This window comes from Rana temporaria, chromosome 7 (genome assembly GCF_905171775.1).
Source record: "Rana temporaria chromosome 7, aRanTem1.1, whole genome shotgun sequence".
Lineage (NCBI taxonomy): Eukaryota > Metazoa > Chordata > Amphibia > Anura > Ranidae > Rana > Rana temporaria.
In genome coordinates, this window is record NC_053495.1 from 20723006 (window position 1) to 20735168 (window position 12163).

Genomic DNA, 12163 nt, shown 5'->3' on the forward strand with positions numbered 1-12163 from the left:
CTGGCTGTGAGCGAGCGAGAGGGGGCGGCGCTCCTGTGTCCCTATGGACGCACCGCCACTGCTTTGTATGTCTCTTCTGCCACAAAACTCCTGACTTTTTTTTCTCCCCGCATATCACACACATGGAACGCCGAATATGGCAGCACGGAACAAATCTTTACATCCCAATCGCCCTGTAATTTAAGATCGAGGGACGCTATGGGATTGGGAAAACTTGTGGCTCGTGCAGCAGGCTGCGGCGACATGGGGGGAGGGGGTTGTGCGTAGCTATATTGGGGTAAATACTGGGTGTGGCTTATCGGGACATGGTTAAAGTTACTAAACCCAGGACAAGTGTTGCCAACCTTCCATTTTTTACTGACAAAACATGGGAGATTTACTGACGGAACACATTTTTTTATTCACAACCTGAAAATGACAGGGCTATTAAAAATGAAAACAATGGATATTTAAACGGTATAAACACAATATGGAAACAGTGATAATACCCATAACAAGTCATTTGCCCGGGTTGCACTTAAATAGTCAACACAGCATGACAAGTTACAGTCCCTGATATTTACAGATAGTTGTAAAAAAAAACTCTCCATAAATTTTACTGATGATTGGCAACCCTGCGCCTGAAGCACATCCCCAGTCTCCAATAACTCCTGCAGTATGTCCTCAGTCATGTTTGCAGTCTCTGACCACCTCTTGTATCGTGTCTGCAGTCTCTGACCACCTCTTGTATCGTGTCTGCAGTCTCTGATTATCTCTTGTAGAATGTCTGCCGTCTGTGACCATCTCTTGTATCATGTCCTCAGTCTCTGACCATCTCTTGTATCATGTCCTCAGTCTTTGACTATCTCTTGTATCATGTCCTCAGTCTCTGACCATCTCTTGTATCATGTCTGCAGTCTCTGACCATCTCTTGTATCATGTCCTCAGTCTCTGACCATCTCTTGTATCATGTCTGCAGTCTCTGACCATCTCCTGTATCATGTCCTCAGTCTCTGACCATCTCCTGTATCGTGTCTGCAGTCTCTGATTATCTCTTGTAGAATGTCTGCCGTCTCTGACCATCTCTTGTATCATGTCCTCAGTCTCTGACCATCTCTTGTATCATGTCCTCAGTCTCTGACCATCTCTTGTATCGTGTCTGCAGTCTCTGCCCATCTCCTGTATCATGTCTGCAGTCTCCGACCATCTCTTGTATCGTGTCTGCAGTCTCTGATTATCTCTTGTAGAATGTCTGCCGTCTGTGACCATCTCTTGTATCATGTCCTCAGTCTTTGACCATCTCTTGTATCATGTCCTCAGTCTCTGACCATCTCTTGTATCATGTCCTCAGTCTTTGACTATCTCTTGTATCATGTCCTCAGTCTCTGACCATCTCTTGTATCATGTCTGCAGTCTCTGACCATCTCTTGTATCGTGTCTGCAGTCTCTGACCATCTCCTGTATCATGTCTGCAGTCTCCGTCCATCTCTTGTATCGTGTCTGCAGTCTCTGATTATCTCTTGTAGAATGTCTGCCGTCTCTGACCATCTCTTGTATCATGTCCTCAGTCTCTGACCATCTCTTGTATCATGTCTGCAGTCTCTGACCATCTCTTGTATCGTGTCCTCAGTCTCTGACCATCTCTTGTATCATGTCTGCAGTCTCTGACCATCTCTTGTATCGTGTCCTCAGTCTCTGACCATCTCTTGAAACACCTCAGACTGAGAGGCCTCATCCAAGACCCAGGTTCGGTGATTCGAGCAACCGATGAAATAGCCACTAGGCCACGATGAGAATGCACTAGGCCAGTGTTTCCTTTTTTTTCTTTTTCTATCCTCACTGGAGGGTATGCATAGACTGTTATATTTTATTCATACTTATTAGAATTTGATCCTCAGTACCTTGCTGTACAGATATTCCGGCGGCAGTATAGAACCTGTTCCAATGATTATTTTATACCTCCAGATAGATGAGGTTACAAGTGAAAAAAGGAGATAAAAAAATATTGCCGTTTTTATCGACCATTGGGATTTCAGCACATATACTCTGCTATAAAATGTGACGTGTTACAAATCAGTGGGGCAATAAAGCACCTGTAAAGCACTCAACCTTGCACATTGGTCTTTGCCCCCTCCCACTTCTGGGACATTGCACCTACTGTCGGGGAGAAGATCACTCTGCCAGTCAGTTTGTCCAAAGAGTTGGAGCTGGGGTCTGGAGTGAGTGCCCTGATGCTTAGCTGGAACACAGTCTGGATTCACAGGAAGCCGGATCATGCTAAGATCCCGGGACAGTCCCGTGCTGAGATCCTGGGACAGTCCCGCGTTGAGATCCTGGGACAGTCCCGTGCTGAGATCCTGGGACAGTCCCGTGCTGAGATCCTGGGACAGTCCCGTGCTGAGATCCTGGGACAGTCCCGTGCTGAGATCCTGGGACAGTCCCGTGCTGAGATCCTGGGACAGTCTCGTGCTTAGATCCTGGGACAGTCCCGTGCTGAGATCCTCGGACAGTCCCGTGCTGAGATCCTCGGACAGTCCCGTGCTACGATCCTGGGACAGTCCCGTGCTCAGATCCTGGGACAGTCCCGTGCTCAGATCCTGGGACAGTCTCGTGCTGAGATCCTGGGACAGTCCCGTGCTGACATCCTGGGACAGTCCAGTGCTGACATCCTGGGACAGTCCTGTGCTGAGATCCTGGGACAGTCTCGTGCTTAGATCCTGGGACAGTCCCGTGCTGAGATCCTCGGTCAGTCCCGTGCTGAGATCCTCGGACAGTCCCGTGCTGAGATCCTGGGACAGTCCCGCGCTGAGATCCTGGGACAGTCCCGTGCTGAGATCCTGGGACAGTCCCGTGCTGACATCCTGGGACAGTCCAGTGCTGAGATCCTGGGACAGTCTCGTGCTGAGATCCTGGGACAGTCCCGTGCTGAGATCCTGTGACAGTCCCGTGCTACGATCCTGGGACAGTCCCGTGCTGAGATCCTGGGACAGTCCCGTGCTGAGATCCTGGGACAGTCCAGTGCTGAGATCCTGAGACAGTCCCGTGCTAAGATCCCGGGACAGTCCTGTGCTTAGATCCTGGGACAGTCCCGTGCTGAGATCCTGGGACAGTCCCGTGCTACGATCCTGGGACAGTCCCGTGCTACGATCCTGGGACAGTCCCGTGCTACGATCCTGGGACAGTCCCGTGCTGAGATACAGGTACAGTCCCGTGCTGAGATCCTGGGACAGTCCCGTGCTACGATCCTGGGACAGTCCCGTGCTACGATCCTGGGACAGTCCCGTGCTGAGATACAGGTACAGTCCCGTGCTGAGATCCTGGGACAGTCCCGTGCTACGATCCTGGGACAGTCCCGCATTGAGATCCTGGGACAGTCCCGTGCTGAGATCCTGGGACAGTCCCGTGCTGAGATCCTGGGACAGTCCCGTGCTGAGATCCTGGGACAGTCTCGTGCTGAGATCCTGGGACAGTCTCGTTCTGAGATCCTGGGACAGTCCCGTGTTGAGATTCTGGGACAGTCCCGTGTTGAGATCCTGGGACAGTCACGTGCTTAGGTCCTGGGACAGTCACATGCTTAGATCCTGGGACAGTCACGTGCTGAGATCCAGATACAGTCCCGTGCTGAGATCCTGGGACAGTCCCGTGCTGAGATCCTGGGACAGTCACGTGCTGAGATACAGGTACAGTCCCGTGCTCAGATCCTGGGACAGTCCCTTGCTCAGATCCTGGGACAGTCCCGTGCTCAGATCCTGGGACAGTCCCGTGCTACGATCCTGGCACAGTCCCCTGCTCAGATCCTGGGACAGTCCCGTGCTCAGATCCTGGGACAGTCCTGTGCTCAGATCCTGGGACAGTCCCTTGCTCAGATCCTGGGACAGTCCCATGCTACGATGCTGGGACAGTCCCGTGCTCAGATCCTGGGACAGTCCCGTGCTCAGATCCTGGGACAGTCCCTTGCTCAGATCCTGGGACAGTCCCGTGCTACGATGCTGGGACAGTCCCGTGCTCAGATCCTGGGACAGTCCCGTGCTCAGATCCTGGGACAGTTTCGTGCTACGACCCTGGGACAGTCCCGTGCTCAGATCCTGGCACAGTCCCGTGCTGAGATCCTGGGACGGTCCCGTGCTGAGATCCTGGGACGGTCCCGTGCTCAGATCCTGGGACAGTCCCATGCTACGATCCTGGGACAGTCCTGTGCTACGATCCTGGGACAGTCCCGTGCTACGATCCTGGGACAGTCCCGTGCTACGATCCTGGGACAGTCCCGTGCTTAGATCACGATTACATGACCGCCGTGACAACCAATCATGGTGGTCACATGCTCTTAAGCTCCATTCCGCCCAATGTTTCTGTCCTGAGAGCGCGCTCACTGCATGCTCCCAGCCGTCAAAGACAGCCCTGGGTCCCCACTTACGATCAGAAGATGATGGGAACGGCTCCCGATCATGTGACCACTCTGGCAATCACAGTGGTCACATGATCATTGATCACCTTCAGGTGTTCAGAACCTTTTAAAGTGAGAAGGGGGATAAGGGTCCCAAAAGAGATAAACAAGCTATTATCAAACAGAGTATATTTGATGCATTTACTAAACCACTAGGCAGCCTCCGGGCGGTTAAACAATTCCTGGTGACATGTGACAAGCGGTGTATGACAGTGTTTTCTCCGCTTAAAGCCAAGCCATGCCAAGCGCATCCATTGGAGACCATTGATTACTGTTATGCCGCGTACACACCATCGTTTTCTGCGATGGAAAAAAACGTCATTTTCAAAAACGTCAATTTAATTGACCGTGTGTGGGCAAAAACGTCGTTTTATGTCTTCTAAAAAACGACAGAAAAAAATTGAAGCATGCTTCAATTTTATGTGTCGTTTTTGGCCGACGTCGTTTTCTGTGTTCTAAACATTGACCGTGTGTACGTAAAAACGTCGATTTAAGCCCGCGCATGCTCAGAAGCAAGTTAGGAGACGGCAGCGCTCATTCATGTAAAACGACTGTTCAGAATGGAATCAGCACATTCGTTAAGGTGTTTTTCAGCTTATAGACAAGAAAATAAACCGCATCTTTAACCCCTGCTTTTAACTGCTACCCAGAAATGGACGTTTGTTGCGGCTGATCTTGTTGCATAGTTATGACAAGCTTTTAATTAGTTTCTTTCTTGTTTGATAATGTTTATGTTTGTGTTCTGTTATTTAGTTGTATCTTCCATCTTAAACATTTTAAATATATATATTGGTCCACCTTTTATTTTTTTTAAAAATTTTTCTCACCAATTTGATTAGTAATCTCTATTATTTTTTTATTTAGGAGTGTGTGAAGTGTATGCAACAACCTAATTTTTTAGTTTACTCACCCACAAGCATGTTTTTTTACCTTGTTAATGTTTTCATTATTTTTTTTGTCATGGGTCTGCCCACTCAATACTGATCTCTCAAATCTACAATAAAGAAACATGTTTAAATTTGGCTGAAAATTAAATTTTTATTTTAGTCTTCATAAAAATTTAGAAAAAAAAAAAGTGGCAAACCAAAAACACAACATAATAAAAACAAAGATGCCAGGGTAGGCAGCACTTTAGAGCATGCTTGTTTTTTTCTGAAAACAAGGGTCCCCGAAGCCACAAATACAGCCTGTGAGTCCACATAAAAATTCCATCAGGGGCACCGTATTATTTCTTCGCCCTTTTCTTCCCAGCAGCCTTCCCTGCAGTCTTCCCTGCAGCCTTCCCGGAAGCCCGAGTCCTTGGGGGCTGGGTTCCTGGAGGAGATGAGGTGGCAGGAGCCATAGCAGCCTCATGAGGTGGAGAAGCAGGAGCAGGAGCAGGTGCAGGAGCAGGAGCAGGAGCAGGAGCAGGAGCAGGAGCAGGAGCAGGAGCAGGAGGAGCAGCAAGGACAGGAGGAGCAATCCGCACAATGTGGGTGTCGTCATCGAGCTGCCCCAGGGATGCCATGGTTATGGCTTCGAACATGAGGAGTTCGCAGCGCACACGCTGGCTCTGCTCCAGATTGTACAGCTTGGCTGCAATGAGCGCTGCGAACCCCTCAACTTCACTGGGTGGCTCTCGGATGGCTGCAGTAGCTTGGCGAAGCAGGCCCTGGGTCTCCTCCTCCATCTGTCGCATACTCCTGAGCCGTTTATTGGGATTGCGGAATGGAGGGATCCGGGAGATGGTATCCCGCCGGCGTGCCTCCTGGGTCCCACTGGGGCCTGCCACCTCCTGGCTCCCAGTGGGCTCTGCCACCTCCTGCCTTGCAGTTGGCCCTGGCTCCTCCTGGCTCCCTGTGGGCCCTGTCTCTTCCTGGCTCACTGTGGGCCCTGGCTGTTCCTGGCTCCCTGTGTGCCCTGGCTGTTCCTGGCTTGGGTCTGCCTGTGTATGAAAAAAAGGAACATATGTTATTTGTGTTTGTCATTAATCACACACATTTTTACAATCATGAGTGATGCAAATTGAATGTCAATATATATTACACACAGGGTCGCCATCCTTAATTATGTGGCCCCTTAAACACCTTCAGACATGGTCCCCCTGGAATTATGTGGGTTGTTGCATGCCTAATTTAGTAAATAAGTGGCCTTTTACCCAAAAATTAGGTTAATCAATTTAGTGTCAACTAGATAGTACTCAAAAAGGGTGTCTTCCATCTGGGACCCCTTGCAGGTGTATTGCGTTACTCCCCCCCTACTGGCCTATCTGAAAATGCCACCCACTCCTTCATCAACATTATTAATTTGCCCATTTTGACCCCATCATGTTTTCCCACTACTGACTATTGATCCTATCCCTAAACTTTACAAGATTCACATAGAATTTAGAACAATAGTAACATACATTTACCATTATTACTATACTTGTCATATACTAACTAAATTCAAACAAAAAACACATACCATTCTCCACGGCTCACAATTGGGGTCCTCCAGGAACTCTTCCTCTTCCTCCGAGCTTGTCTGCTCTTGTCTGCAGGGAAGACTGGAGGATTGGCTGCTGGGAAGCTGGGAGCTACCTCTTGGGGGAAGGGTAGACAGGGATGGCCTGGTCTCTATGTGGTCGTCCAGGAACTGCAGCTGACTGTAGTACCACAGGGTTGGTTTGTAGATGGAGTCAGCTGCAGCCCCAGACCTCATTGAGGCCAGGACTTGGACCCGTTGGGCCCTGTAGGTGCCCCTGATGGAATTGATTTTATTTTTCACAGTGGCTGTTGTGGCGTTGGGGACCCTTGTTTTCACAAAAACAAGCATGCTCTGTCTAGCTTTCTCCCTGGCATCTTTGTTTTTATTTAGTGTGCTTTTGGTTTGCCACAGAACTGGATGTTCCTTCCATTTTTGGATGAAGTCTGTCAGGAAGTCCGCATCCTTGAAGGCATCCATTCTTTCTGCACATGAAACAGAAGCCAAAACATAATGTAATTAAAGGCACTAGCTTACTTCCCCTAACTAGCCCACAAACTCATTCCCTATTCACTATAATAAAGTCGGAATTAAAAACTTACGTCTCGTCGTTATTAGGAAAGATCGGGAATTACGACTTCTTCCACAGACTATGCAGGCCGTTTCCAAACACGTCCCATCCCTTTTACACTACGCACGCGTGACGCTCCGCACGACACCCCGCCCCTGACGTTCGGTATCGTCCTTTCCACGCCCCTTCTCTGTCGTTTGGTGAGGGAGAAAAGATGGACAACATGGAGGTGTATTCCAGCTCAAGCCAGGAGGCAGGCCAGGCCCAACCACGCCGCAGATTCCGCTGCAGAGCCTCCAACATGTCATTTAATGAAATGGTGGAGATGGTCACCATATTGAGGAGGGAGGACTATGATGCCAAGCATGGCCCCTACATGCATCCCAATAAAGTAAAAGCACAAATTATGGAGAAGGTCATCCGTAGGCTCCAGCGGAAGTTTGGTAAAACCAGGAGCAGAGAGCACCTGCGCAAAAGGTGGTCGGATTTGAAAAAAAGGGAACCCCACCAACTTTACCGAATTAATAAGGTGATTCGAAGAAGAAGTAAGTTTTTTCCATGTGTATTTAATTATTTTTGTGTGTTCTTTGTGCCCTTTTTTTTTTGTGCCAGGTTGACCATAAAATGAATATTATGAATGTGGACGCATGATGCAGTCGTCGTAGTCGTCGTTCATTCGGTGACTTTCAATAATCCAAGACCATATTAACGAGAAATGGCATCATGCCTAGTTGGCATGTGCAAAGGGGAGTTGAAGCACTGTATCTGATCAAAAATCGTAAATTGAGGAATTGTGGGCGAATGAACGACGACTCCTATGACCAATTAGTCGACACAAATATGAAAGTTGTGACATTTTTGGGGCTTAAAAAAAAGGTGTATTCAATTCTGGACTAGATGGAAATGTGTTTCAGCTTATTTTAGAAGAAACGTAAATACCTTGAGATTCACAAAAAGGAGCGTTTGCTACTCCTTTTTTTATTGAACATGTGTACTCAGTAGCACAATTGTTTGTCACAATCACAACCTATGTTGGGTCACACACAGGGGTGAGCAGATCCAGGGGAGACTTGTTTAGCTTACATATCTAAACGTAAAAATTGTGTTAACTGATTTGAGATTACTTTGTGAATGGATTAAATATTGGTCTATTTTATTGATAATTGTTTAAAAATCAACAATAGTGACCTTTTGTTTATCATTTTTTAATTTTTGGGTGTCATTTCAGGCCGCTCTTAATGGTTGAACCTCATGTTTTCCCTTTCTTCAATCTTGTAGGGCACAATGAAGCACAAAGGCAGGAGGCACAAGCCAATCAAGCCACACCCCCGAGGGATGTAGAGGAAGAGGAACCTGCCTCAACATCCGGTAAAGTAACATCTACCACATTTTCTGTGAATATAGATATAGGCATACAATCTTTTAACACATGTTTTGGTTCCACATTTCAGGAGGAAATCGGGCTGGTCAGGGACTGGACACGTATAGTGCCCAGCTCCTCATCGGCGAGGTTCTCACCTGCAGGGCCCAAGTTGAGGACATACGTCTGGCCTGCCGTGAAATACGCCACAAAGCCAAGACGCTGGAACGGCAGCTAAAAAATTTTATTAATGTTTTGGGGAGGGTTTAATTTTTGGTGTATTTTCTTTTTTCCTTGAATTTAAAAAAAAAAAAAAAAAAAAAATAAAATAATATATTTTCTAATAATCAAAAAAGACCAACAAAAATAAAAAAAAAATTATATTTTGTAATAATCAAAAAAGACCAAAAAAATAAAGAAAATATATTATATTTTGAAATAATCAAAAAAGACCAAAAAAAATAAAAAAAAAATTATATTTTGTAATAATCAAAAAAGACCAAAAAAATAAAGAAAATATATTATATTTTGAAATAATCAAAAAAGACCAAAAAAAAAAAAAAAAAAATTATATTTTGTAATAATCAAAAAAGACCAAAAAAATTAAGAAAATATATTATATTTTTAAATCATCAAAAAAGACCAAAAAAATAAAGAAAATATTTTATATTTTGAAATAATCAAAAAAGACGAAAAAAAAAAAAAAAATGATTTGTTGTACTAATCAAAACTAAAAAAGTAACAAATAAATAACATTTTGGACTCCAAACAATTTGTGTGTAGTTATTGGTATCAATGCAGACTCATTAAATTAATCAGGCATATTTGTAGAGTTATTAAGATTTAACACTCATGGGAATTTATTACATCCCAAACACATGGCTGGATGAGAACCTACGAAAAAGAAACATTACCCCCCAAAACTTACAAATAACTAAAATCAAACAAATAAACACTGTTTCATCAAACAAAAAGTAAATTTATTTTTTTAAACAAGATCAGGCATTGCAATGGCCCCCCTCCCCATAAAATAGTCCACATAGGATTGACGCACTGCACGTGCGGTTTGGGGGGCCAAGCCTCTATGGCTAGCCTGATGTCCCGGCTCCGGAGCCACAAGATCAGCCTCATCAGGCAATACCGTCAGGTACGTTTGAGAATTTCTTTTCAAAAAATTGTGCAAAATGCAACAAGATAGTATAATATAATTCCACTTGTATTCCGCCATGTTTATTGCTGTTAAAAACAATCTGAATCGGCTGGCCATGATTCCAAAGGCATTCTCTACCACACGTCTTGCCCTGGCCAGCCGATAATTAAAAACCCTCCTCTCATGGGTGAGGGTGCGTACGGGAAATGGCCTCATGAGGTGGGGACCCAAACCAAAAGCCTCATCTGCTACAAACACGAAGGGCAGACCCTCTTCGTTCTCCTCCGCAGGTGGCAATCCTAGGTCCTCCAACCGAAGCCGTTGTGCGAACTCCGTCTCCGCAAAGACACCGCCGTCCGACATCCGGCCATTTTTCCCAACATCCACGTACAAAAACTCGTAATTTGCTGAGACCACCGCCATCAAAACAACACTGTGGAATCCCTTATAATTGAAGAAATGGGATCCACTATGGGGTGGGGGCACAATGCGGATGTGCTTGCCATCAATGGCTCCTCCACAGTTCGGAAAGTTCCAACGCTGGGAGAAGTCCGCTGCCACAGTCTGCCATTCCTGTGGCGTGGTGGGGAACTGGATAGAAAGAAAAAATAAAAAACATTAGAACAAAGATTTTAAACAGAATATAGCTAAAATTACAAGGGATCCCACCAACAATTCAACAAAAAAGGTTAGTATTAAAAAAAAAAATTTGAACAATTAAGCATATTAATCACCCCCCTCTGATGTTTAAAAAATATATTTAGGGGGAGTGGGGCTCAAGATGAGATGAGAAACAACCCCCCAAAAAATATCTAAATAAGAAAAATAATTATTAGTATGTATTTCAAAAATCTAGGGGGGGGGGTTTGGACAATGGAGGCCACAAATAAACGGGGATATAGGGACACACAAAATGCAGCACTACAATGGAGGCCACAAATAAACGGGGATATAGGGACACACAAAATGCAGCACTACAATGGAGGCCACAAATAAACGGGGATATAGGGACACACAAAATGCAGCACTACAATGGAGGCCACAAATAAACGGGGATATAGGGACACACAAAATGCAGCACTACAATGGAGGCCACAAATAAACGGGAAGATAGGGACTATGCTAGGTGGGTTTGCCCACAACATAGAATGATGGACAGGTTGGCTAAATTAAATAAACATGTAGGGCTTTACTAATTGTGTAGAACAGCATACATAGAGACAAAGTGAGCATTCTGAGCATATTAGAAAATTATTACTTTTTTTTTTTTTTTTTTGGGAATTAGTTTGACCATTGAAAGAACACCACTTACCTTAACATAGTCCTCCTGAAGAACCTGAATGATGGCCGAACAGGTCTCAGGGATTATGAGGCCCAGAGCCTGGGGGGAGATGCCCGTCGAGAACTTCAAGTCCTGCAGACTTCTCCCTGTTGCAAGGTAGCGCAACGTAGCAACTAGCCTCTGCTCAGCAGTGATGGCTTCCCGCATAACGGTGTCCTGCCTGGTGATATATGGCGACACCAAAGCCAAAAGCTGCTGAAATACGGGGTCAGACATCCTAAGAAAATTCCTGAAATCATCAGGGTTATTTTCTCGGATCTCCCGCAGCAGAGGCATATGAGAGAACTGGTCCCTGCGTAGCAACCAGTTCTTGGTCCACAACCTCCTCCTCACCCTGTTCATGGACCGTCGCTGGGATGCAGCACACATCCTAACAACAAGCACAGCACGATCTCGGCGACGAGTTCGTACCCGCAACATGGCTAGAAAACGGTCGTCAAATCAGATCAGACTAAAAATTACGCCCTGAAGTAAAGAATGGCCTTTGAAGAACGACCTGCTAAACAGCACCGTGCACACCAAACGTAATGCCTAAACAAATACGTCCTTAGTACAAGCACTGTATCACAGATCCGACAACAAATAGACAAACTGTACGACAGAAAACGAAATTTAAAGCACAGTCACTGAAAATCACGAATCGTATCTCACCAAACTTTTACTAACACGCAGCAACACGATATCAGCAAAAGAGGCCGTCTTCCGCATGGAAACGACCCTTTATAGTGACGTAGTGCGTGATTGACGGAACTGCGCTGTGCTAGAGCGTTGTGAAAAAGCGATGGTGTGTATGCTACGTCGTTGTTCAAATTGAAGTTTGAAAAATGACGTTTTTTTAAAGCACATAAAGCGTCGCTTTTTTCCATCGCAGA